At 40.8% G+C, this 27,872-nt stretch overlaps 1 protein-coding gene and 1 long non-coding RNA gene across 5 annotated transcripts in view; one reads left to right on the forward strand and one right to left on the reverse strand.

The window, feature by feature from the left end:
* Positions 1-27,872, reverse strand: part of TGDS (TDP-glucose 4,6-dehydratase) — a 750,932-nt gene that overhangs the window by 531,485 nt on the left and 191,575 nt on the right. The window lies entirely within an intron of this gene.
* Positions 1,150-26,790, forward strand: LOC122803403. The gene is made up of 3 exons (XR_006365115.1): positions 1,150-1,377; positions 2,504-2,573; positions 25,060-26,790. It is a non-coding gene; the product is annotated as an uncharacterized LOC122803403 (long non-coding RNA).

A 27,872-nucleotide genomic window follows, 5' to 3' on the forward strand; every position in this document is an offset into this window, starting at 1 on the left:
TAATTGAAACCAACACACTTTATAACCAGAGCTATTAATAACCATTACAGCAGATAGTAACACAGGTTCTATTTATAACTGGCATAGCAGTAAGTACCATAATATCCTAATAAATACATTTTTTAGCTATCTAGATATCTAACTGGGTTTACTACATATGCATTACACACAGAATTACATAACAATAGGATCAGAGAAGGAAAGATAAAAACAAGAGCATTGATTGACACCTAAGCAGTTAATTGGATTTTCACTAAATGCTGTTCACAATAAACTACATAACTCATATATCATCACTAAGCAGCAAAAAACACAGTTTAGCCAGCCTTTTTTGCAAAAAAGCAAGTTTTAGCAAGTCGGCTAATTAAACCAAGCATAAGCATACAGCATATCGAGCTCACTATCTCTGTAGATCCACCTTCATTAAGAGAGAGAACAAGACATCCATATCCTGCACTTCCAGTAAAGAATTGGAACATCATGATTCATGAATCATGATTGAATCATGGTGAAAGTAGTCAAAATACTAATTTGTGTTACCATGCAACAACAGATACTAAACAGGCAATTGTCTTTAGCTGTTTTTAAATAGATAAGCTCTAACTGGGCATACTGCTCTAAAGGGAGGCTAATGAAGGTGGTAATTATAACAGGAAAAAAATTACAGGTTAAATATATATGTAACTTTTGAAAATTGCATAGGCTTTTTATTTTACTCACAGAGTCTGAATTTATATCACTCAAACACACACCCAAAAACTAAATAGAAAACTAAATGTGAACACATAAAATATTGTTTTTGAAAAACTGAAAGGCACAGAAAAGCATGCCTGAAGTATGGCATTGTAATTTTGCAACATGACCAGCAGAGGGCAGCTACTATACAGTTTGTTATGAAAGACTTCTTACAAACTGATGTTACTTGCATTGCTAGAACAAATCTATATTGTAATATATTCATTACTTAAACAAAAGTTTAGACTGCTAAATTACCCTGACCAGAGTCCTTTATAGTTACCCCCATCCTAAAGTATCCAGCTAGTGTTGTTTTAGATCCATTTCTTCTTCCCTAGGCTCTAATTCATGATATTAGCATTCCCAGAAATGCACTGCTTCTTCTTCTGTTGCGACCTTCGACCTTGTGATGTCATCGGCCGGCATTCCTGTTGCATTCTGGGTAATGGAATGTTGAAACGGCCCTGGGAGCTTAGGGAACCCTCGTGGAGCTCTAAATAAGGCCTCAACAGACCACAGGAAGCCTTGTGCACTGATACAAATGGGCCAACATATTACTGAAGAGCTAAAAAAGGAAAATAAAAACAAAACAAATGCCAGGACATCCAGATGATGGTAAAAATAAGCTGGGAAGATGACAGGGTAAGTCAGAATCAGTTAACAGTGTTAGAAAGCCAGCAGAGATAGGTTTTTGTAGGTGTATTCATCTTGGTTATACTATTTGTTAGTCTTAACGGTAATTCATAGCTTTTAAGCATATACTGTATTATCTTGATTATATTATTATACTAGCTTTAACAGTATAGCTAGTTAAGCTGGTAGTTCCTTGAAAGCTTGCATAAATACTTTTTTGCTTCATCTGCAGAGTGTATTAGGAACTTCTGATCCCCATAGCTGAAGGAGAGGATGGCTGGGTATTTTATCTGAAAGAGTAGTTTTTTTTTGATTAACAAAGCACAAAAAGGAGCTAGAGCTTGTCTTTGAGCCTTAATGGGTTGGGGTAAATCCTGTGCTATTGTAATCCTGTGACCTCTCCATGAAATGTTACTTTTTCTTTTTGCAGCCATGAGGAGTGTGGTAACATGTGCAGCATTTAGTAGCTTTGCATAAATCTGCCTAGGGACACCCTCATCTTGTGATCTCCGTAATGCTCTATGAGCTCTTTCAATAATAATTTCTTTAGCTAAGATTTTATTTTCAATAATGTGTTCAAAAATCTCAGTTAGTATGACTGGTAGTTGGACTTGGTCAAAGTTTTCAGGAATGCCACGTATTAGAATGTTGTTTCTCCTACTGCGTGCTTCTAAGTCTATTATTTTTTGCCGTAAGTCACTAATAATTTTGTCATTTGTATTTACTTTGGTTTGTAAATCTTGTATTTGCTTTGAGTTCTCCTCAGTTTTCTTGTCAATAAGATTAATTCTGTATATAATTTGGTCTAGATTAGAACCAAATGAATTTAATTTGTCTGAGAATAATTTGAAATATTCATGCAAGGGCTGTAATGCTGTTTTAAGGTCATCTATTGAAAGAACAGTCTCACCTTTAGATTTAGCAGCTCCTTTATTTGAGTCCTGTGTTGATTTATTTATTCTCTGCCTCTTAGCTGTTACATCCTTTTCAGTTGGCATTAGAGAAGAGAGTTTGGTTTTAGAAGTTATAACATCCATGGATTCTTGTTGGTTAGCCATCACTGGGTGGATTAAAGTGTAGGTTTAGACCACAAGGGAGTGACTTAAAGAATTCTCCTTTAACTTTTCTTGTTTAGAACTCAGAGCTCAGTCCTTCAGAGAAAAGGATGCCACCATGCGGCTGCGGCCTTCAGCCAGTTACTACAGGTAAGCCCTTGCAGAAAAAATGATAACATTTTACTTTTTAGAGCAAAATGTTGCTATAGGTCTTTTCCATGAAGTGTAGTTTAGAAGAAATACTCCTTTCCTGTTCAATTCAGTGCCAGATGCAGGTTTTTTTTGAGCGGATAGATTTGGTTGATACAGGAGCAGCAGAAAGTGTGTGTTCAGTGTTCGGCGGCCATCTTGAACAGTCATAAATTTCTTTACTTATGTATCCTGAGCTTAAACTATCTTGCAAAAGGGAATAAATCCTGTACTGCATTTATCTACTCACCTAACCTGTTTCATAGTTTAGTACTAGGCTATCTGCCCTAGGGCATTTATAAGCCTAGCCATAGTGTATGTGGCTTTCGCCAGCCCATGTAATGGTACAAAAGTATAGATTTAGTTTACTGTGCCTCTGTCTAGTAGTGACACAGAGATGACCCCCGGGGTAAACCTACGATCTCCCATCCACTCGTCAAGATTTCTCCTGAAGAGAGTCAGTGAGGGGCTCTGCCTAACATGAACTGGGATCCTGTTCCAGAGTGTGGGAAGCCTCTGAGTTATGAATCTGTCCCTCCAGCATGTCCTATTCATATTTGTACTGAGGTTTAGATATTTAGCTCTCGTGGTTCTGATGGATTTGGATTTTTTGAGATGGAGCATGTCCATCAATTCCTGATTGGACATGGTCTTGTACGTCAGGCATAGATCACCTCTGAGTAGGCGGTATGCTACTGAATAGAGCTGGAGTTTCTTTACTTTGGCAGCATATGACATATAACCAGGAAGCAAAAGACTGCAACAGTACTAAACCTTAGAAAACACCAGTTGAAAGACACCACACTCTCCAAAGAATGTCCAAGTGAATTTGGATGTTGAATTAAAGCTTCCGTTTGATAATAAGCAATGTAGTGGCTAAAGATAACCAAAGAGATATCTTCAGGCAGGTTGAAGTAAAAGGTTCTTTTATTCCACAGCACCACACAAAATAGAACGATACAATCAACACAAGCGCTTTCACCCGTTCGTAACGGGCTTTTTCAAGTGTACTGGTTGTTTGTGAAACTCCATTTTTAAAATAAAACAACCCTGTCATGTGTTTACTTTAATTGGGTCGTCACCATCAATTAATTATTATAAAATCTTCTTAAAAAGACATTGTTTAAAATGAAATCCCTTCATTTTAAGTCATCGAAAATGCTTCAATTATACATGTAAATGTTAATAAAATAAAATAAACAAAAAATCAAAGCCATGAATTAAAAAATCACCTAAATGTTGTAAAAAATTTTTTGTTTAAATAATTATAAAGTTAAATACAATACTAACTTCCTTAAAATACATTTCATTAAATGGGTTACCAAAGTAGTTAATCATTACTAAAGGGTGGTAATTCCAAGAACCTAATTTAAACTTCCTGCACTAAATTCAGTACTACCAAATCTCATACCCTTTATACTGTATTGATGTAGTACCCTACCATTTGGTCATCTACCATCACACGAAATACAAGTGTATTGTGCCCAAATGTTATTAAAAGCTGTTATTCCTAAATACTCATACTTTATTTCAGCATGTTTCTTTTAGCCCGAAGGATGTCACCAATGCTTGTCCCTTCATTTAAACCTGGGTACTTTGTCGCATTTAAATTCAACTGCCAGATGAGTTCCTTAATACCAAGAGCCGTTTCCCAGTCACCTCCTCTTGGGTCTTGTACTACTTTATCAAGTACAAAAAATTTTATTGACATGTTTTTACAAGTCAAAGAATGCTTATAAAAATATGACATATGCTGGAGACCCTTGATCCTCTTGGTGAGGTACTTTTGGGGTCTCTCCAGCTGCTGCAGGTGCCGGGTGAGGTACATACCAAATGGGGCATTGTACTCAATCATGGGCCTGATAAGGGAGGAGTATAGGGGTACAATGACCTCCTTTTATCTGGATGTGAATCCCTTCATGATAAGGTGGGCAAGGTAGAAGGTCTTTTTAACCACTTTGCAACGTAGGTGTCGAATGACAGGTCACTGTCAACTTGGGTCCCCAGGTCTCAGATTACTTTTTCCATACTCAATGGGTTACTGCCTATGTGATAATTTGTGGGTACTTTGTTTTTCCCAAAGGGGATGACTATACATTTTTTGGCATTTAGTTTAAGGCCATGACTTCAGCACCAGTTGTCCGTCTCAGTAAGGCCTTTCTGTAGGATGCATGTGTCAGCTGGTGTATCGACTATGGCGCCTAGTTTGCAGTCATCTGCGAACTTTGTCAGCCACAACCCTGTTGGGACTTATTTTTGGGACTGTTACTCTATAATCATATCCATATTTATCTGTTTATAATTTCGTAATTCTTTTACAATTTTATTTTCTATTATTTTTTTCCCATAATTTTTTAACTCTTTTATAAGTTAAGAAAACATGCTACATTGTTTCTCCACCAAAATGACAGATCCTTTCATTTATTTTTTATAAGAAATATTTATTTTTACTGACAATTTATTAATTTGTAACTTCCATAAGAAATCTTGACATACAACATTCTTCATATGGTTTACCATCACTATAGTAAATCAAAAAGTCCAGCACAACCAGAGTGGATGGAATATCATTTATTGGTATAAAAAATGGCTGACCCAAATACAACAGACCGGTTTCGGCTTTAAATAGCCTTCCTCAGTGTTAATGCTTGAAAAAATACACAATGTTTAACTAATACATTCTAAATTGCTGCTGTCCCCCTATTGGTGCATGCCAAATCAATTGTGTTCATTCAGGCCAGGTTTAAAGAGAGCTCCCAACCTATCACTGAGTTTGCTATGCCACCCTGACTTGCACATTCTATCCCCCTGAATTTTGTCTATAATAGTGAATTAGAATTTTGCAGTGTGATGGGTTAAGGTATGTTTATAAAGAGCATTTGTGAGCCTTTTGTTCCTTATGTCACTTAGATACTCGCTAATCCTGAATCTAAGTGGATGTGAAGTTTGTCCAACGTAGAAAGCGGAACAAAAGCATCTAGCTAGATAAATAACCCAATCACTACTGCAATAGTGTATATTTTTGAGGTGTTGCTGCTGGTAAACTCCGTAGTTTTACACACGTGTGCACATGCACTACAATGTCCACAGGGACTGCTGCCAGTCAACATGTCTCCAAATAATGCAGTTTGGTGAAAGTTGGTGGTAGAACCCTTCTTGTAATGAGCGAGATAGGAGTTGATTGTCCTTCCCCTATGATAAGAGTATAGACACTGAGGGGGGAGAATATTAGCCGGTCATTCATTGGCCAATAAAATGTTCCAATGGTTATTAATGTTGTTTGTCTTTCAGCTTTTCCCGGTTAGGGGTCACCACAGCAGAACTCTGGTCTGCTAATGATTGGCAGTAGATTTTCATGAACGCAGAGGTGCCAGCTTGACGTCCAACCTTCAACGAAGGCACGCCCATTTACGCATGTCTTTTGAATGCCACCAAACTGCAGGGAGGACATGCAGACTCCACAGAGAAGGCACTCCCTGCACTCCAGCCGAGAATCAAACGGGAGAACCTCTTGCTGTGAGGCAACAATGCTGCACCACAGCGGTATGCTGTTGCAATGGTTATTAATAATATCTAGAAATTAATTTGTGTTATGACCATAGGTGGCAACCAAATGAATATTCTGAGATGTATTTTCATTAAATTTGTCAATCATTGGTCAATATTGTAATAGATTTTCACGATCAGATATAGCAGCATGCATACTAGCACCATGTATGGTTCCCATCGGATAACCCCTAATGAAGAATCTGTTGAATAGATCCTTTTTACCTGAGTTGTAAGCTTGATTGGTGGAGCAGATACGTTTAATACGCAAAAATTGTGATTTTGGTATATTGCGAATAATATGGGATGGATGGTAACTGGTGGCATGAAGCAATGTGTTGAATTGTGGAAATTTTCTAAAAGTTTCTGTTTGCAATGTGTTATCCAAATCCCTACTTATCAGCACATCCAAGAACGTGATCTTATTCCTATCCCAGTTCAAAGTAAAATGGATGCCCCATTTATTTTCGTTTAGGTAGTCACAAACACCAGTAAATAAGAGGTATCTCCTTTCCATACCAGCCAGCAATCATCTAAAGAGCTATGCCAGATGTCCATGTTGTCCAAAAATAAATTGTGGGACTCATCATAGATTAGCTACTCCTCTATGTAACCCATGAACAGGTCTGCATAAATGGGGGCAAAGGATGCTCACACTGCAGTGCCTCTGACTTGCCAATAGCATTCATTCTGAAAATAAAAAACATTTTTAGTTAGAACATGTTCTGTAAGGCAGGTTAACAAGGTGTTAAAACCTGGTGGATAGAGGTTCGCTTTATCTAACCAATACAGTATGGCTTCTAAGCCCACCCAGTGGGGGTATGTTTGTATAAAGGGCTGTCACGGTTAGAATGTATTATTTAAACATTGTGTGTTTTTTCAGGCATTAACACCGAGGAAGGCTATTTAAAGCCGAAACCGGTCTGTTGTATTTGAGTCAGCCATTTTTTATACCAATAAAGGATATTCCATCCACTCTGGTTGTGCTGGACTTTTTTGATTTACTTTGGATCGTTGGTTTAGTCTGTGCACTTAGCCTCACTTGCGTGGTTTTGTGGATTCTTACCATCACTATCTCACATGACAGTTATGTGAACCTTGGAAGGCTGAATGTCACAGTTCCAAGGTTTTGCAATGTCGATTCATAAATGTTCGATTCCACAACAGCGAATGCTAGTGTGCATTCACTGTTGTGAGCTCGACATTTTGATTAGAGATCGCATTACAGTGAGGATCAGAAAATTTACCGTTTTCATCACTGTAGTACAATCTCAAGAGTTTGTATATATAATTAGCAAAGGGTGTGGGGGTGCAGGGGGGCATGCCCTCCCCTGCAAAACGTTAGTAGAAAATCACAGGAAGTCCAGGTAAGTTGGGTAAAGTTGATAATGTTGAATGTCGAATTACTGGCATTACCATGTTTGGTGTTTTGATCAGTCGATGTTTGGATTTTACAATTTTGTTTTTCAGGTAAGTAATCACTTGCACAAGTGTGTTGCCAGGTTTTGATAGTAAACCTCTTCATACACCATTTATTTTGTTGTCTTATAGTTTTTTTACTTTTTCTTTTTCTCAAATGTTCCAATGGATTCACAAAATAGTTTAGCAACATTATATTTTTATACCATGTTTTCCTATTTTCTTTTATTCTTTAATTTCCACAGTTTTTTTTTTTTCACGATGCTTTCTTATTTCATTTCTCCACTGGCCTCCCTTTTATTCATTTTTATTAAACTCCATTCTCTTTTATATTTCTTCTTAAATATACTTGCTATCAACTTTTTTTTCCATTTATCCATTCCAACACCTTATATACATTTAATGGGGCTCCATATACTATCTGATTCAGTAAACCTAAACCACTGTTCTTATCCATATAGTACTCCTCGTTTAAATGGATTTAGTCTAGACCTTCAAATGAACTGAAATATAATTTCAAGAAACTGTTTCTCCAATTCTCTTGGTATCATATATAAACTAGCTATATACGATAATTTTCCCATCCATATTTTGTTTATTAAATGTGCTTCCAGGCCCTGGAAAGACAGTAGTATTGCAGTGATTATTATGCACATTATGCAGTAATTATGCACATTAACAAGAAGCCTCTTGTTTATACCCTATATGCACTCAGCAAGAAGGACCTTAGGAAGGACCTTAAGTGGCACAAGTTCATCAATGAACCATCACAGCATTTGTAACCGGATTAATTGTAGAAAAAAACACAACACTGACAATAGCTGTAACAGGTGACCACATACAGGATTATGACAAGGTATGATACAAAGAAAAATAAAATATTGGAAAAAACACAGTGAAGATTCTGAAGGCACTGAAACTTCAATATCCACTGCAGCAATCTTGTGTATAAATTATTGGATGGAATGATGAAGACCATGGTTGTCATGGGACCAAAAGATGTACTTAATTAAGAGTCTAAGCTTCAAACCACCTCTTCTCCCTTACCCAGGACATTAGAGTTTTCTAGGTTTTACCATCAAGTAATCATGAATAGTATACTGAAAAGTATCTAATTATGCCCCAAAAGAAGGAATCCTCTGTGCTGGTACTATGCAGGACATATTCCAGTTTATGGCCACCGGAATCTCCAAACAAAGCAGACAAGTGAAACTACTAGGCAGTCTTTTTCAAGGGTCACAAGAAGACAATTATTTAAGTACAGAAAGGCTAAGAGACCATTCCACTGCAATGTCGTAGCTACCATAGCAACACTGTCAGATCCTTGATAATACTTCAGGTGCAGATGGTACACCAAATGCTGGCACCTCAGGAGCATTCTTTAAGGCTCCACGTCATATGTGCCAGAAGGCATCATTCAAGCCCAGTGACTCTACCAAGGCCTCTTTCCCTAAGCAGCAGTATCATCTTCAGCCATGTCATTTAGAACTTAATATGCAATGACTGTGCTTGCTAATCTGCTGTAGCATCCCATTCTGGATTAGGAAGACACAGGAACAGAATCCCTTTTCTCTTTTCAAAAGGATCAACAGGCCGTGCAGCCCCTTTGTAGAGTACAGTTTAGTCTGTCCCAGAGATTTGCTGAGACTGACTGGTATTTTACCTTGTAAGGGTGACCTTGAAGAGCAGACCCTTGGGATCACCAAGACACACACCCACCAGTCACTGGTGATAGTTTTCCAAGACATGGTACCTGGCTCTTGCACTCCCAAGGGATTTGTTAACACATGTATATACCCCACTGCAAAACCGCCCTCATAGAGGACTTGCAGGAAAACCTAGTAGGGTCAGAACTGCTTGAGACAAACTTCTCTATTACCTGTAGCTGGACTTATTCTTTGAAGGCTGCTCAGCAGACCTGAAAGGTGAAGTGGACGACCGGGTACATAACATAAACCCTCATCAGTACTAAAAAGCATTTCAACTCTCAGAGCCCTTTAACAATATTCTAAGATACCTGCCCCAAACAGAACCTCCAGCCAGAAGATGATCTGCAGATAAATCTTCCTTACAGGAAGAGAATCTTACCCATGCCATTCAATGCAAGTACATCCCAGATGCCAGTGCCATAGTCACAGTGTCACAACAATAAAAGTAAAAGCTGTATATGAAAGCCAGTATAATGCTCTCTTCTAGAAGTCCCTTGATTCCACAACTGCAAAGAAATGCCAGCTTCTCCATGGACTACTCAGGAAATGGACAAAGGAAATGGGACATGAAAGGTGAATGAAAAAACACACCACCTGGATGCTTTAGCTATGAAAAAAGTGCTGTGCTCTTGGAGGTCTCACAAAGGGTCAAAAAGATTATGTAGGTGTCAGAATAAAACAATACTTGACATGGAAATTTACCTTTGAACTTGATTAAATAGCATACAACACAAAACTGCATGGCATACCTACAAGTTGTATTCATTTAGGAGTCATTACTCTGCATTTCAATACAGCAAGAACTTGCCCAGTATATGAACTGCATACTTTCTGTGCACAAATTTCCTTTAGCTGTCAAACAGGATTTGTAGTCTCCCATTTACTGACATTAGACATGCACACATGTATACATACATGCATGGACTCACACGAGGACACAGACACGCGCACACACATACAAACACACAGACAAACACACACAAGCAAAACAAAAAAATTTACTTACCATAACGTTCCATCAGAGTAGGTAAACTTCATTTATCAGCAACCTGTGGGTTACGGATCCGATACGGATCCAAGCCGGCACCATACCAAGCAAAAAGATCTGAGCTCCAAGCTCCTCCCCTCTACCCATACTGCACTGCAACCTCCTTCCAATCCTCAGATCGAGTTTGCCACTCCATACATGACACCAACAAACTAACCTGACACCCCTAAATCAAGGACAAACCTCCAACTCGTGAACTCTGGACATCAAGTTCAGCAAAAACGCCAAGGTAAGGGGGAAGGAGGGGGGGACGGTTGCTGACAAATGAAGTTTACCTACTCAGATGAAACGTTATGGGAGTGCATAACTTCTTTATCTGAAGTAGTCAACTTCATTTGATCAGCAACCTGTGGGACAGAGTCCCCAGCTACCCAAAATCTTGGTAGGCCCTTAAGGAAGGATATTCCGGAGCACTGCAGAGCCAAAAGAAGCCATTCCTCTAGACACCAAATCCAGTTTATAATGATTAATAAAGGTGTGAGAAGACACCCAGGTAGCCGCTGAGCAAATGTCATCCAGGGAAACTCTGGACCAGAATGCTGCAGACATCGCCATAGAACATGTAGAATGGGCATGAACTCCTACTGGTTCTGGTAAACCAAGCTCTCTGTATGCTTGTAGGATACAAAGGGAAATCCACCTAGCCAGAGTCACCTTTGAAACTGGTTTCCCTAAAAAGGGCTTGGCAAAGGAAACAAACAGTTGATCAGATTTGCAAAAGGGTGCCGTCCAGTGTAAATAAAAATGTAACTGCCTGTGAACAACCAGCAAATGAAGTTTGTATTCCCCTTTGTTCTGAAAATTAGGGAAAAAGGCAGGCAAATTAATAGATTGATTAATATTTGTCTCAGAAGCAACTTTAGGAAGAAAGGCTGGATTAGTCCTGAGATACACCCTGTCCTTATGAAACACAAGGTATGGGGGTTTCATACAAAGAGCTTGCAGCTCCGACACTCTCCTTGTTGAAGTTATAGCTACCAGAAAGGCCATCTTCCATGACAAAAATTTTAAGTCAACTGATGCCGAGGGCTCGAAAGGAGGTGCAACTAAGGCCTGAAGAGCCGCAGTCAGACCCTACAGTGATGACGGATTCTTAATAGGGGGTCGCAGAAGAAAAGTGCCTTTCAAAAAGGTCTTACAAATTCTGGCAGCAGTGAGTGAACCTAAATTGTATCCTACATGGAAATGAGAAAGAGCAGCCAGCTGTACCTTCACTGTGGAGGAGCTGGCTCCTTGCTGGAAGATATGAGGCAAAAATCTAATACAGCTGGGATCGGAGCGGTAAAAGGAAATGGATTTTTCTGTGAAGCCCAAATGGAGAAGCGTTTCCATTTGCTAGAATACATTTTCCTGGTAGAGGATTTGTGCCGCAACCAAGATAGATTTAACAGGAGAAGAGATACCGGGAGTCCTAGCAATAAATGGAACTAGAGCAACCAAGCTGTGAGCTGCAGTCTGTCCAGATTCGGAGGAAGCATTCCTGAGGGATGACTAATTAGATCTGGAATGGGATCCAAGATCCAAGGTGGAGCTATGAGATGAGACCATAGGCAGGGAAACCAGACTTGACAAGGCCAGACTGGGGCTATGAGAATCGATCTGCTCCGCAACCAGCGAGCTTTCTGTAAGAACTTTATCATGAGCTGGAGTGGAGGATATGCATAAAGAAGACAGGGTGGCCAAGCATGAACAAGAGCGTCTCTGGGGCTTTCCCCCTTCGGGGTTATTAGAGTGAAAAACTCGCTGCATTTCACGTTGGAAGGTAATGCAAAGAGATCGCAGCAAGGCTGACCCCACTTGAGGAAGATCTGTTCCACTACACAAGGGTTCAGAGACATCTTTTCCACTACACAAGGGTTCAGAGACCACTCGTAAGGAGAAAGGATAATTCTGCTCAGTTTGTCCGCCAAGATGTTGGACCAACCCGGAATGTGCATTGCTATCAGAAAGCGGTTGGTGGATATCGCCCATTCCCAGACTCTCATGGCTTCTCGACAAAGGGGATAAGATTTGGTTCCTCCCCGTTTGTTGATATACCAGACCACTGACATTGTCTGACTGGATTGCAATAGTTCCCAGAGGTAGATAAGCATGAAGAGCCTACAACGCTAAAAGGACCGCTGTCATCACTAGGACATTTATATGCAGAATGGTCTCATTTTGAGTCCACGTGCCTTGAACAATGCCCCCCCCCCCCCGACCCTAGGAGAGAGGCACCCGTGGTCACCATGGATTGGGGTTGGGGCGCAAGAAAGGGACGTCCCTCCTGCAAATTCCAAGACTGGAGCCACCACTTGAGAGCATTTCTGCACACTCGGCTCAGAGGGATCGGAAAATCTAGAGGTTGATGAATAATCGACCACTGAACGTGCAACATCCACTGTAAAATTCTCATATGCAGGCTAGCACAAGGGATCAGGCTGAAAGCTGCTGCCATGGACCCTAAGGCTCTCAGGACTAATTCTGCAGGGGGTGCAGGAGATCTAAGACATGAAGTGTCAGGCTGTGTAGTCTGTCTGGGGTTAAGAATTCCCTGGCCTGGCAAGAATCTATTCTCGCCCCTATGAAGTCTAACACTTGAACAGGTTGAAGGGAAGACTTTCTTAGGTTTATGGTAATCCCTAGCCAAGGTGATATCTGGAGAAAGAAATCTCTGGCTAGCAAGAGTAGATGCCTGGTGGGGGCGGTGAGAAGCCAGTTGTCCAGGTACGGAAAGACCTGAATGCCCTGAAGTCTCATGTGGGCCGCTACAACTGCCATGACCTTGGTGAACACCCTGGGGGCTTTGGTGAGACCGAAGGGTAGGACCCGGAATTGATAATGACTGGCCCCTAGCTGAAAGCGGAGGAACCTCCTGGATCACCTGTTCACCCGAATATGGTAGTACGCATCCTTGAGGTCTATCGAGCACAACCAGTCTTCCTCCTGCAGGAAGGGCAGGATGGATTGAAGCATGACCATCCGGGACATTTCCTTGGCAATGAACAGGTTAATTGTAGACAAGTCGAGAATCGGCCTTAGGTCCCCCGTCTTTTTTGGCAACAAAAAGAACCTGGAATAGATGCCTGATCCGGACTGGTCTGGGGGTACCTGCTGGATGCCTCTTTTTTCTAATAGTTTTTGTATTTCCAAGGCTGTGGTCTCCCTTTGAGTGGGTGGGACATCCGAGAGGCGCCTGGGGTAAGGTGGTTTGTTTATGAAGGGAATAGAATAGCCTCTGGATATTATTCGCAGCACCCAACGATCTGTCGTGATGGACTCCCATTGGGATAGGTGCGTCGAAAGGCAAAAAAACAAGCTGAGCGACGCAAGTCACCATACCACAAATCAGGCAGTGTGAACCGTTTATTTGTAAAGCGCTTTTCATCTCTTCAGGTCTGAAGAAGTCTTGGGATTGCCTGAGACGAAAAGTGCTTTACAAATAAACGGTTCAAACTGCCTGATTTGTGGTGTGGTGACTTGCGTTACTCAGCTTGTTTTTTTGCCTTTGTTTGTGAGCTTTCCTAGTTTGTGTAGGTGCATCGAAAAACGCCCCCTAACTGCCTCCAGAGAGGAGCAGTTGGGTAAACCCTCAGGGTTGCTGCGCGGGTCGCTCTGAAAAAGGTTCACATGGCCTGAAGTTCTTCGGCCCCCCTCTGCCTCTGGGCCGGTGTCCACCTTGTCCCCCTCTGCCTCTGGGGAAGAAGGAGTCCTGAGCGTTCCGGGACTGCTGAGTTTTCCAGAACCACAGCTTCTTTTGCCCTCGCTGGTTCCTGGAGAAGGACCTTTGAGGGTTAGAGAAGCAGATCCTGATGGCCGACGGTATCTTCCCGTCTTTCTCACTCTGGACAAGTGTATTGTGGACAGTCTTCCCGAACAGGGTGGAACCGTCAAAGGGTGAGTTAGCGAAGGATGCCTTAAAGGGTTCCAAGAAATCGCAAAGACTTAGCCAGGTGTGACGCCTTAAGGCGATGCCGGTGCCGCTAGCTCTAGCGGCTCCCTCAGTGGCATGAGAGAGTAAACGCATGGACGTATTGGATACAGACTCGAGAGTGGCCATACAAGCAGAGAAGGTCCGTTTATCCTCGGCCGACATGGACTCTGGGGGAGACTCAGCGTACTCTTTCACGAGGTCCCACTGCAGTCGTATTACGTGGGCCAAGTAATTCAGCGCTCTTATAGTAAAGGTGGCTGAAGCAAAAGTCCGCTTTCCAAGGTTGTCCATAGCCCTGGACTCCTCATCTGGGGGGATGGCCCAAGGAACTTTCTTAGGCAAGTTCCTTTTTTGTGGCCGCCGCCACCACCATGGCATCAACCTGGGAACCTTCATTCCAAGAAGCTCTATCTGCCGGTGGACTCAGTATTTTGTCAGGTCTTTTGGGTATAGGCTCCACAGTGTCTGGTTCCCTCCATGCTCTGGTGGTGATAAGGTCCACCAGAGGGTCGGCCAGGGGGGACACCCAAGAGGTAGATGGGCCTGTGTTGAACACCTCCAGAAATACCGACTCGTCAGAGGAAGGTTTTTGGGAAGACCACCCCCCACTCTGGTGAAGGATTTCCATAATGTCTCCAAATGAGACATCTTCGGGAGGTGATTTGGGTGAACCTTCCCCTTCCTCCAAGTCGGTATCCTCAGTGAGGGACTCAGGGGAGTCCATGTGCCTCCTCTTACACTGGCGTTTGTGAGGGACCTCCTCGGGTGGACTCTCCGGGGAGGGCTCACAAATGTTTTCTTGTTCCTCCAAGGAAACTGTCTGGGGTGCTATGGACACAGGCTGTCCCTGGGGGGACTGGATGACAGAAGACAAACCCAACTGCGTGGGAGCAGGAATGGATCCCGAGGACAGAGTGAGAGGTCTCGATCCTCCAGAGAGAACCCTCTCCACAACGTCGAATGCCAAGGGAGACCCAGCCTCCCTGAAACTGGTAGCCAAGACCCTCGAATCCGATAAAGGGATCGGAGCCGAAGCTGGAACGGCCGGATCTGGCGGGATGGCATGCCCCGACCACAACGGAGCTGATGACACACTCATCCCCTCTGCACAGTTGAGAGGTATGTCACCAAATGGGCACGGGTATTTGCCGGTGATAAGTGGGTTGAGACCTGGCCTACCCAGCGACCCACACCAGGGACCCATGCTAACGGTGGGAGGAATGGATGTGCCCGCCATAAAGCCTAGCAGCCCTTGTTCAATAATTTTCTGGCCAGCCGGGGTCTAGTTGCCCAGCCTGGGTTACCTGGAATAGCTCTGTTGAACAAAAGCTGGATTAAAAACTAATCGACCTGTCAAACATAAACTGAGAATTGCTACACTTGATATAGGTTCACCGACAGGATGTAGCTTGAAACTGGATGACATGTTGAGATGATACGGAGGAGGCTGGACATCCTATGTATCAAAGAGACAAGATGGAAGGGGAGTGCAGTGAACACTTGGCTTGGGATCCAGAGTCTACTACTCAGAAGGAGGACAGACTAGAAATGGTGTGGGAACTGTGGTGAGAGAAAGGATTCAGAAGGCAACGAGGGATATTATCAGAATTAGTGACAGACTCATGGCAATCAGACTCCAGCCTAATGATAGGGCAGTATTCATAATTTCAGCCTGTGCCCCAGAGCAGGGCTGAGATAGTGAGGAAAACAGTGCATTCAGACAGCCGATGCAAAACATACAGGTAAAGCAGGACAGCATGAACTGGTGTTGATAACGTGGGAGCTGAATGCACATATCAGTCCGGAAAGAACAGAATATTAAGACTACCTGGGTCCACATGGGTGGGGCAATAGGAATAAAGGAGGAGATGCCATTCTAGACTTCTGTCTAGCAAACGGCTTGATAGTAGCCAACAAATGGTTCAGAAAGAGAGACAGTCACAAGATCACATACAAGAGTGGCCAGCATGCAACTCAGGTATACTTCTTCCTAGTAAGGAAAGGGCACTGGAGTAGAATCAATGATTGCAAAGTCATCCTCATGTGAAGCACCAGGCTCACAACATAAACCACTGGTTGCCACAATCAGCTGTAAGCAGTGATCAGAGAAGGCTCTAAGGTCAACAGTGACCGATCTGGAAGTTGACTGGAGAGAAAGCACAACAGTTCAAGGAATTACTCAGGGCTCTAGCACCCCAAGAAGAGGTAGAAATATGTGGAGCTGAAGAAGAATGGCAGCGCCTCAAAACAGCATGTGTGAGGACTATAGAACAGATATGTGGCTGAGCCTGGTATGGAAATAAGGTACATGAGGAAAGCTGGTGGTGGAATGCAGAAGTCCAGGAAGTCATCAAAAGAAAGGAGGAGTGCAGGAAAAAGTGGGAGTTTGAAAAGACCAACCAAGTTAGGAAGGAATACTGGTTGGCTAACAAAGAAGCTATGAAAAAAGCTGCTATAGCAAAGAACAGGGCATCAAAGGCACTCTACCAGCTGTTGGAAAAGGAGTCAGTAGATGGTACAAATAAACTATATCAGGTTGCAAGGCAAAGACAGAAAGATAAAGAAGATACCCATCCCTTATGAAGGGTATCTGACCAACAACAACTTGCTCATCAGTCCACAGGGCATCAAAAGGCAAATGGCAGGAGTATTTCTAGTAGCTTTTGAATGAAGAAACCCCCAAAGAAGCTGTATTGCCCTAGAAATAGCCTATGATGAGAGAGGAGGAGCCCACCCTAGAAGAAGTAAGAATAGCACTACGGAACATGAAGTCAGGGAAAGCAGCAGGCTCAGATGAGGTCACAGGAGATACGATAAAAGATGCTGGGTGAGATAGTGTAGAAATGGCTCCTGAGGGTACTCATAGCACTGTAGAGAGAAAGGCATATCCCAGATGACTGGAGAATAAGCACACTTGTGCCAGTGTACATGAAAAAAGGGGACATCCACAACCGTGGGCAGTACAGAGGCATCAAACGTCTGTCACATTGCATGAAAATTGTGGAGAGGGTGACTGATAAATGGATACATAGAGTAGTAGACTGTAAGATGGGAGATGTGCAGTTTCGATTCAGATCAGGATGCAGCACGACTGACCTGATGTTTGCAGTGAGACAGATAGTTGAGAAAAAGCGAGAGAGAAAAGAGTCCAATTAGACTTGGAGAAAGCATATGACAAGGTCCCAGGAAAGCTAATTTGGGCAGTACTGTGGTGGTTTGAAGTCCAAGAAACATTGGTAGAATTAGTACAGGCCATGTGCAAGGACCCAATGACAAGTATAAACAGTATAAAAATTCTCAGAATGGTTCTCAGTGGGAGTGGGTGGGCACCAGGGCTCAGCTCTGAGCCCACTGCTGTTCATAATGGTGATGGACTGCATTAGCAAATAGGTCAGAGAGAACACAGCAAGAGAGTTTCTGTATGCAGATGATGTGGCATTACAGGCAGACTTTGAGCAAGAATGTCAGCAAAGGGTAGGAGAATGCAATGAAAAACTAAGGCACATGGGATAAAACTAAGCACCGATAGGACAGAGGTAAAGTCAGCAAATTGGAAATAAGAAAAAGCTGAGAATTGAGATAGAATGGAAGACAGTGGAACAGGTTAATAGCTTCAAATATCTGGGAAGGGTTGGTTGAGAAGGGAAGTCTGAATGAAGACGTCAGAGCTAGAATCAGAGGGGCTGCAGCCAACTGACATAGAGTTCTCAGGTGTAGTGAATGACAGAAGAATGCCAAAGAAGCTGAAAAATAAGGTGTACAAGACAGTGATGCAACCAGTACTACTGTATAGTACAGAAACCTGGATAATAAAGGCAGAGCAGATAAGGAAGCTAGAGATGATGGAAATTAAGTGCCTGAGAAGGATGGTAGGATGCACACTGTGGGACAGATGAAGAAATAAGGACACAAGAGCAGAAGCCAAAATAGCTCCAATTGCAAAAAAGATCAAAGAGAAGAGATTACAGTGGTTTAGACACATGCAGAAAAGAAGACAATCTGGTGAAGATGATTTGAGACAGAAAGGAAGAAAACAAGAGGAATCGAGGGCATCCAGCAAAGGGGTGGATGGATTGTGAGAGAGATCTGCAACAGTCACGGATAAATGTTGAAGGCAGGAGTGTGGCATTGAATCAAGAGAGAAGGCAACAGTTATCAAGATACCCTGACCACAAGTTGAAAATGGGAAAAAGGGGGTAGATGATTATGACGATAGCACCCACGAATGCTGAAATGAAAGTTGAATATTTTGTAACACAATATAATTTGTCATCATCTATGTAATGCATCATGTTAGCGTCAACATCACACAATATGGATTGCTTATCTACATTAACTGCTCCCCCAAACACTTTGCTCTTACTGCTTCCAATTAAATCTTCATAATAACCCCTTAGCAGTAAGCACAATTTTATATCATCTGTCAATATATATTCAGAGCCATTTCATCTGATGTTTTACTTCGCAATCTTATGAAGTCTTCCAATGGCAAAAAGTTTACTACTTGAGGAGGATGAACACTCAGCATGTAATTAGCTGACATACATTTTTCTAAATAACTGGGACTTATTATTCTGACCACTAACCCTCTTTAAAGTTATATTAAAAAAACTCGCTTCCACATCCGTGACCGAATAATCAAAATGTGTTCCCCAACCATTTGCATTTAGCCTATCAACAAAATTAACTTGTTTTTAGCATCCTTGCAAAGGAACAACAAATCACTACATCCAATACATTCACCTGCAGTGTTAAAAAAAGAATCATAAACCATAAATTCTCCCTCAAAATTAGCCATAAAATACTTGCAGAATCTAGTGCAAATATTTTTCCTGCCTTCATGCTTTTTTTGAGTTGGGTTGGTTTATGTTTAGTATATTGGAAAGTACAACTACAAAGCCTTCTTTAACTACGTTAAACACTTTCCTGCCTTCATGCTTTTTTTGTGTTGGGTTGGTTTATGTGTAGTATATTGGAAAGTACAACAACAAAGCCTTCTTTAGCTATGTTAGAAACCTAAGAAACAATGTCCAGTACCATGCACAGCTAAGAGTAAATGACATCACAAACTCTGACCCAGAGGGCATATGTCTAATCTACTGGCAGATAAACTTAGCTCGAACTACAACTCTCCTCTCCTACATTCCCAGATCATACAACTGCGTCAATACCCCCCCCCCTCAAATTTCCCACAAACAAGTCTTCAAGGCACTATTCAAGTCCAAGAGAACTGCATCTATGGGACTAGATAACATACAAAGCTTAGTGACCAGCTTGACGTAGTGGACCTGTTAGACCCCCCTACTTTACAGACACACGCACATGCGCACACACACACACACACACACACACACACACACACACACACACACACACACACACACACACACACACACACACACACACACATACATACGGGTTCACTACATCTGATCGAAAGTTTATATGACCGAAGCCCATTTGACTGAGACCAAATGACCGAAACTTCATTTGACCGAAAACCCATATGACTGAAACCTCATTTGACTGAAAAACAGCACTGGCAGGTATATGCCCTGTTCCCCACAGTAGTGCGACCCTGGAGTTAGAATATATTGTTAGGGGGTGTGGGGGGGGCACAGCCCCCCACATTGGGGGGTGTGGGGTGCAAACCCCCCACAAACTTCAGTTTCACTAAACAATATCAAATCAAACCACAAAATATCTGATCAAACTAGGTGGGGGGCTTCACCCACCACACCCCCCTTAACAATATATTCTAACTCCAGGGTCGCACTACAGTGATGAGCAGTGCATATACCTTTTACTTGCCTTACAGTGCTCTACAGACTGCCAGTGCTGTTTTTCGGTCAAATGAGTTTTCAGTCATATGGGTTTTCGGTCAGTCAAATGGGCTTCAGTCATATGAACTTTCGATCATATGTAGTGAACCCATACATATATATATATATATATATATATATATATATATATGTGTGTGTGTGTGTATGTATATAGGTATACATACACACACACATACGTATTTGTAAGCAGCCTGCTGGAATACAAGATAAACTCAAGAAGGACTCCATACTACCATTCAGATATGAAAACTCCTACTATAGTGAAATAGTGACCACAGCACTGATGAGTAACCAGCCTTATGGTTTAGTGACATCTTATGAAAGGGATGGGATGCAGGATCTGGCTGATTTATTCTTGTAAGGTTGATTACGCTGTTAACTCTTTGCCAGAACTGTTAAGAGTTATAATAGAATTTAGTCTGTAATACTTGAAAGCAAATTGTTTTTACTAGTGTAGAGAGTTTTTACCCCCAAGGCTCCTAAAAATTTTACAAATTCTAGACGTATCCTATCTATCATAGCTATATTGCTTCTAGTCTGTATGCTGCTACAGCAAGATTTCAAAGTTTATCCATAGAAGACTCGCTACCTTAGTTCTGTCCTCTAGAAGAGGAGAATACAGTCTTGTCAAGATTATGAGGATAAAGAATGGACCAACTGACTTCTCAAAGTGCAAGATTAAAAGATGCGAGATTAAATTATTTGATGTTTCTTTTGAAACAGTAATGCTGGTTACTGTCAGTTACTGAGTGAGGTACTCTCTGATTTGGTTTCTTTGTTAACCCCAGTGTGACGCCCGTGCCCTGGCCCAGCAATCAAGGAGCCTCAATCCTCACCACTAACACCAGGGAGGTCGTCTCCTAAATGAGGAAAGGATAACTAATACACACAGTAAAGTACAATTTCCCTTAAGTGCACACAGAGATCACAGTCAGTCTGGGGCTGGTTGCTCCCTTGCTCATCAGGTCCCCAATAAGACTCCCCACTGGCACAGCTATAGGGTCCAGGTCTCAGCCTAGCTGGGCAAGCTAAAACCTCCAGTACCCTCTGCCCAACCAGTGCTTCATGCTCCTGCCCAAGTAGCTGACACAACACACACACACTATGAGAAGGGGTTATACAACCATACAGACCCTCCTGGGAAAAGGCTGGCACAGGTTCTCCAGCTGTGCCCCTATTACCCAGACCATACGGTAGTAATTCATGCCACCACCCAGCTATTATCAGCTACTAAAAGGCCCTTAAAAGGATGTCCAATTATTACTGTGCAATATTATTATCCAATTGGTAATGTGACTATTCAGTCCAAGGCTTATTTTAGAGTGGCCTATTACAATAACCTTTATAAATATGCAATGTACTCTAGAGCTCATATCTACACAAACCAGCCACATGTAAAGGTGTTTAAAATATTTAATAATAAATAATTAAAACACAAGACAATACTACTACACCACAGTGATATCTAAGAGTTCAGAGATCACACAGAAACTTAACATATTACAGTAGGACAGGTCTGATGCCAAAGAAAAACACTTAATCTAACTTCATAATCTTTAGCTAATCTTAAGACAAAACACAGTGCCATAATCCTACTTACATAAAGCATAAGCAGTGCTGGGTTAGATATCCAAGATCAAAATGCTCCCAGTCTCTCACTGAACAATAGTTTTTAAACACTAACCAACGGCTCTGCTGAGGCCCTCCCAAATTACATCATTTTGACACTTAGGTTTTCTCAGGCCACAAAACTGCATTATTTAGCAAGCTAACACTTGCTCAGGAAACTGCAACAATACAAGGCATTTCACATATACACTCTAGCAGAAACCAGAGCAATAAAGCACCTTCCAGTTTGCAATCAATATAGTGGAACAGGTATAGTGATTAAGGACAATTTGCTATCAGTAAACAGTCAAGGACTATCTCCTCTGGTATCTGATTTAAAACACAAGTCAACTACTTTCTTAGAAGAGTCTAGGGTAACACAGACACACATACCAAGTAACATTATTGCTATTAACTGAATACATTATTCTGAAGATATCACAGAAGCCTCACCTAGGTTTGGACTGCCACTCTGAGACATATTCATTCTGAACAGATACCACCTCGGTTCCTTCTAAGCAGTTTCCCATTAGCAGTCTGAGCAATGAATGAAGTTGGTTGCTCACACTGTAGTAAAACTTTATCATGCATTATTACGTAACATGCACATTAGGAACTCTCTTCTACCTTGTATATAATGTATGGTTAGCTTTACTGCTTGCCTTTATAGTTTGCTTATTTTTCTTTTATTGTATTTCACATATTGTACTACTTTGTTATTGTCTTAATATTTGTGACCACTGTTCAATCTTTAAATCTGTTTAATATATACCGTGGAGCTTTTCTCCCTGGGCCTCCACTGAAAGTGGGCTCATACCCAGTCAGACTTTCGTGGTAAACAAATGTCAAACAAATAAATAAATAAAACAAACTCCATTTACTTCTTTGTCAGTGGCACATCACTGAATTCTCATGTTTTCTCCTTCTTTTAAGGAAGACAAATATTTGCTACACTAATTACAACATTTTTTTGTCTTTATTGATTACTGATTTTGCTTTAGCTTCCCTTAAACTTGTGTTTGATTTTATTAAGAATCAGCAAAGGAGGAGATGTAAGATTCTTTTTTCTTTTAGCAGTTGAAGAATTGAAAGACCAGCATCCTATAGTAGAGTACTTTTATATTTAATAAATCTAGTCATCAGTAGTCTGCATAAAACCCACTGTTAATCTTATGTGATTTTTAAAAGGTTCTTGACAGCAGCACTGCTTTATAGAATTGTTCATAGGAACAATGCCCCAAGGAAGCTCATGCATTCTTTTTCTAGGTACATTTTTCTCCATTGTCTGCAAACACATGCATTGTCTGCAAACCATCAAAGTCCCATCCTATCCAATGTAGAGGCCCAGCACAGAGGCAAAAGCCAACTGGAGGGGCTACCACAGAGGCAACAGCAGAAGTGATCTGTGCTATCACCAGAATCTTCTACTACAAGGTATGAGGGCACTTCTAATGGCCCTAACCCCACCCCTGGGTGGCTGACATGGGCACTCATGTCACCATGAGATTGTACTATACCTTTCCTGTTTTATGTGCATTCTTACACAAATACACTAATTTGTTTCTCCCAACACAGAAAGGGAAATAGGAAGACTATGATAACCATCCTTTTTTATGATGTGGCAATCAGCATAAGCTGTTCATGTCCATCTAGCACCCAAGCCACCATTAAAACTCATGAAGGCTGTCTGCGTTATGACTAAGGCTTCATCTCTATATTTTGAAGCCATGCAGACGTATGTGCTTCACCAATAATTATTTTTAGTTAAGTAACTTGCCATATTAAATTTGTGAGCTTCAAACAACAGACCTTACAAATACTGTGGGTATGCATCTAATGATCACTCTTATAACATTTAAGAAGCTCTTAATTAATTACTGTTATTGCTAACTATGGAATCAATTAACTTTCAGTTCTTTGAGCAATCAATTCACAACACTGACAAATAAAAGACATACTCATCTCCCTATTGAAATGATGGCATTTGAAATGCAAAGTGCCAACAGGCCAGAAAAAAAGACAGAAACTAAACTACAGGAGAAGAATGAATTTTGAAAATCTCTCTTTTCCTTTAAACTTTATGTGCAGGGGGCAATCCACCCTACCCGATTTGGGGGCAAGCAAGCCCCCCCAAACTTATATACACCAACTCTGAGACTGCTATACCTCAGAGAAAAGGAAATATGACAAAAATAGCCATCTCGCACTTTGTATACACAAGCCCATTTTTTTCAGCCATGCAGTCTCTGGGTTTTGGGACTCGGTCTAGCAGGTCCCAACATTTCAAATGGTTACCAAAATACTCAAGACTTCTCCTGTATATGTGCCTCTTGACTTATAACTCACAGTCAAGTCATTAATTTTACAATTCTGGCTAATGGTTTGTGCAATGATTTCCAGAATTTACTCTACAGTGTATAAAGGTCATCTTTTAATTAGAAATCTTTTCCCATAATCATGAATTTTTACAGTCTGTACTACAGCAAGGAGCTTTCTCTTTTTTACTGTGTATTATTATTTAAGTGTAGACACACACACAGACACACATATGCACAAGTGTGCCTGTATATATATATATATATATATATATATATATATATATATATATATATATATATATATACACACATATGCACACACATTGGAGTATGGGAGTACTAAACTAAATCAAAGAGTTAGACAAATGGAAATCATCATTTAAATTTTGCAAGAAAAATGTAACTTTATCCCAAAATGGTTTAAGTAAATGACGATCATAAACATATGCCTCCAATCTGCTCTCTAGTTCCTTTTACATCTCCAACATCCTATATTTTGTTCAAACATTATTTCCATTTTTATGTGTTGCTATAAAGGACCTATGAATGCATTTCCATGTGAACAGTTTCCATTGCAATGAAAGGGAGGTTTGCTTTGTGGACAGAAGTATTAATTTCTTGTCAATGTCATTTGGTATTTAATTATTTATTGTTTTATGTCAGTCCCAAAGATTCTCTGTATGATATAATTTTGTTTTCTTAATTATTTTACAGATGTTAGATAAAAAGTTATGTCTTACCATAACATTCCATCTGTGTTGGCGATCTTCATCTGTTATTGACTGATGGGTTATGATTCCAACCCTCAGAACTGATACGGCCATTATATAAATACATGGAGAGGAACTTAACCTCTATGAAAAAGCCTTGTCCAAGGAACATTCTAATTGAAAACCCAGGACAAGGATCGCTCCGCCAGGAGTCCCAGGAGGGGGGAATGCCAAGAACAGTTGAAGATCGACAACTCAGATGCAACTTTATGGTAAGATACAACTTCTTTAACTGATGTTGTAAATCTTTGTCAATTCTTTTTACTACTTTAGATCCTGGGTGGCCCTATGGAAGAATATTCCTGAGAACCATAAAACCAAAGAGTTAGCTCTATCCGTGAAGACCAAATCCAATTTATAATAAGCGATGAAGGTATGCAGACTAGTACATGCTGCTGCGGTGCACATCTCATCCAAGGAAGCCACTGAATGGAAAACAGCTGAAGTGGACAGCAATCTAATGTAATGAGTCTTCACTGGCATTGCTAGTTTTAGATCGTATTACCTTCATTTATCACAAAAACAAACTCTAAGCCACCTGGACAAGGTAACTTTAGAAACAGATTTTCCCAGGGTTGTGCTAACAAAGGAAATAAACAACTGTTCTGTTGAGGTAAAAACATAACTTGTCTGTGTATGTCTAAACAAGTGTAGGCAGTATTCTCCTTTATTGGTAAAATTTGGAAAGACAACGGGTAGGTCTATAGTCTGATTGATGTTGGAATCTGAGACTGCCTTTGGAGGGAAAGATGGATTGGTCCTGAGTGTAACTCTATTCTTATGGAAAATTAAGTAAGGGGGCTTTGAACATAATCTTGCAATTCGGATACTCATATTGCAGAGGTCACAGCTATAAGAAGTGTTTTCTTAGACAGAAACTTCAAGTCACAAGAAGCTGCTGGTTCAAAAGGAGAAAGTACTAGTGATTGTAGAACAATAATTAGGCCCCATGGGAGTAGGGGGTCTTGAAAGGGAGGCTTTAATTGAATGGTTCCCTTGAGGAAAGCTTAGTCTACATGAAATCAATGGTAGGTCTCCGAAGCCATTAAAGTTACAGATGCCAACTAGAATGACTTTAACAGTAGATGCAAATGCTCTTTTTGTAAAAAGGCTGGCCAGAAATTCTAACACTTTCTCTACTGGTGCTGAGAAAGGGTCAAGACCATTATCACAAGCCCATATTGAAAATCTCTCTGAGTTAGAGTTTTCTGGTGGATGTTTTATGTGATGATAGCAATATTTTCCTCACCGGGGATGATACCTCATAATGCCTGGTGACTAACGGAATTGGAGGAACCAAGCAGTTAACTTGAGGCTTTAAAGACTGGGATGCAACAGTCCCTGAGGGTGAGACAGAGGGTCTGGAACTGGGTCCAGAATCCATGAACGGTAAAACTAGATGAGGCCATAGGAAGGCAAACCATATTTGTTGAGGCCAGTAGGGTGCAATGAGAATTACTTGGCTTCTCAACCTGGCTGCTTTCTTTAGAAAGAGTGGGATCAGAGGGAAATGAGGAAAGGCATAGTGAAGACCCGGGGGCCAATCAAGAAGAAGAGCATCTCTTGGGGATTCCCGCTGAGGGAGGAGTAGGGCAAAGTAGATTCTGCACTTGTTGTTTTGGGGTGAGGCAAAAAGATTGCAGCAAGGCTGGCCCCAGTGACGAAAGATCATCTTCTCTATCATGGGATTGAGACCACTTTTAAGGTGAAAGAATGCACCTGCTCAGTTTGTCCACCCTTATGTTTGAACTCGCTGGGATGTAAATTGCTATTAGAAAGCGGTTGGAGGCTATGGCCCATTGCCACACTCATAGGACCTGGTTCCCCCTTGCTTGTTGATGTACCAGACTACTGACATGTTGTCTGATTGAATAGCAATTGTTCCTTGAGAAAGGATGGGATGAAATGCCTGCAACGCCAGAAGCACCACCCTCAATTAAATCAAAAGGTGCTTCAACAAAGTATTAGTTTAAGAGTGTGCACACACAACAAAGTATTAGCTTAAGGATGTGCACACTTAAGCAACCAGCGTATTGTACGTTTTTTATTTTTTATATTTTTTCCCCTAACAGATTTGTTTTTCAGTTGAATTGTACAGGTTATATATGTCAGATTAAAGGTGGGAAAAGCTTTGAAATTATTTATTGTGGTCTCATTTTTTTTATATCATAAAAACCTGGCATTTTAACAGGAGTGTGTAAACATTTTATAGTCACTGTATACATTTCTGACACGTCTTCAGTAAGATTTATGTCTAAGGTTTGTATCTGTTTAAAATAAAATTTTTAAAAGCCTTTAAGTTTGTTATATATGAAGGAATTCTAGTTATGGTTATTCTTTGTTTTGTATTTAAATCTAAATAAAATGTAATTGCTTTATGGTCTGACAATGGGCATGTGACTCCTTAGACTTTATCCAACTTTGTAGTTAGATCTCTTGATATGTGCACTATCTGTTCTTGAATGTGTGCCATGTCGATGCCAGTAATGTGTAAAGAATAATGTATTAGGATCAGCATATTAACACTCAAAACCAACCCAAAATTACAGTGCCGAACAAACAAATAACAAAAAGCAATGTAGAGGCATCAAAGCAGATGACAGGGAATCCCAATTAGTAAAAATCTGCAACTTTAATGCACACTTTAAATGCTTAACTTTCTCATTGTGCTTTTACCTCAATAAACCTGAGACTTCTTCAGAAACGCACAAGAACCTCTCCTTATATATCAACCAAATCATATGAATTAAACATATCACCATAAAGCAATTGATTACAATAAATCCTAAAAAGCTATAAAAAGCTGTACATATAATGTTTAAATCACTTAAGCTTCTCTATCCCAACTAGGAGGCTAAAAGACAGATTATGTTAAAGCCTGTACTAAATACATTGGAGAGAAAAAAAATATATATATATAATGCAGACTTCCATTATTTCTTGAAACAATCCTATCCTCTAGTGGCAACAGCAGAGAGACACCATAGAATACCTTAAGCTAAAACCTAAAAATCTTAAAATGTTAAAAAGTGACCATAAAGGTACATAACATAGTAGCACAAATTTACTAAGAACTTTTTCAATAT

Source organism: Protopterus annectens, chromosome 5.part1, assembly GCF_019279795.1.
Source record: "Protopterus annectens isolate FY-2018-M chromosome 5.part1, PAN1.0, whole genome shotgun sequence".
In the NCBI taxonomy this organism is placed as follows: Eukaryota; Metazoa; Chordata; order Ceratodontiformes; family Protopteridae; genus Protopterus; species Protopterus annectens.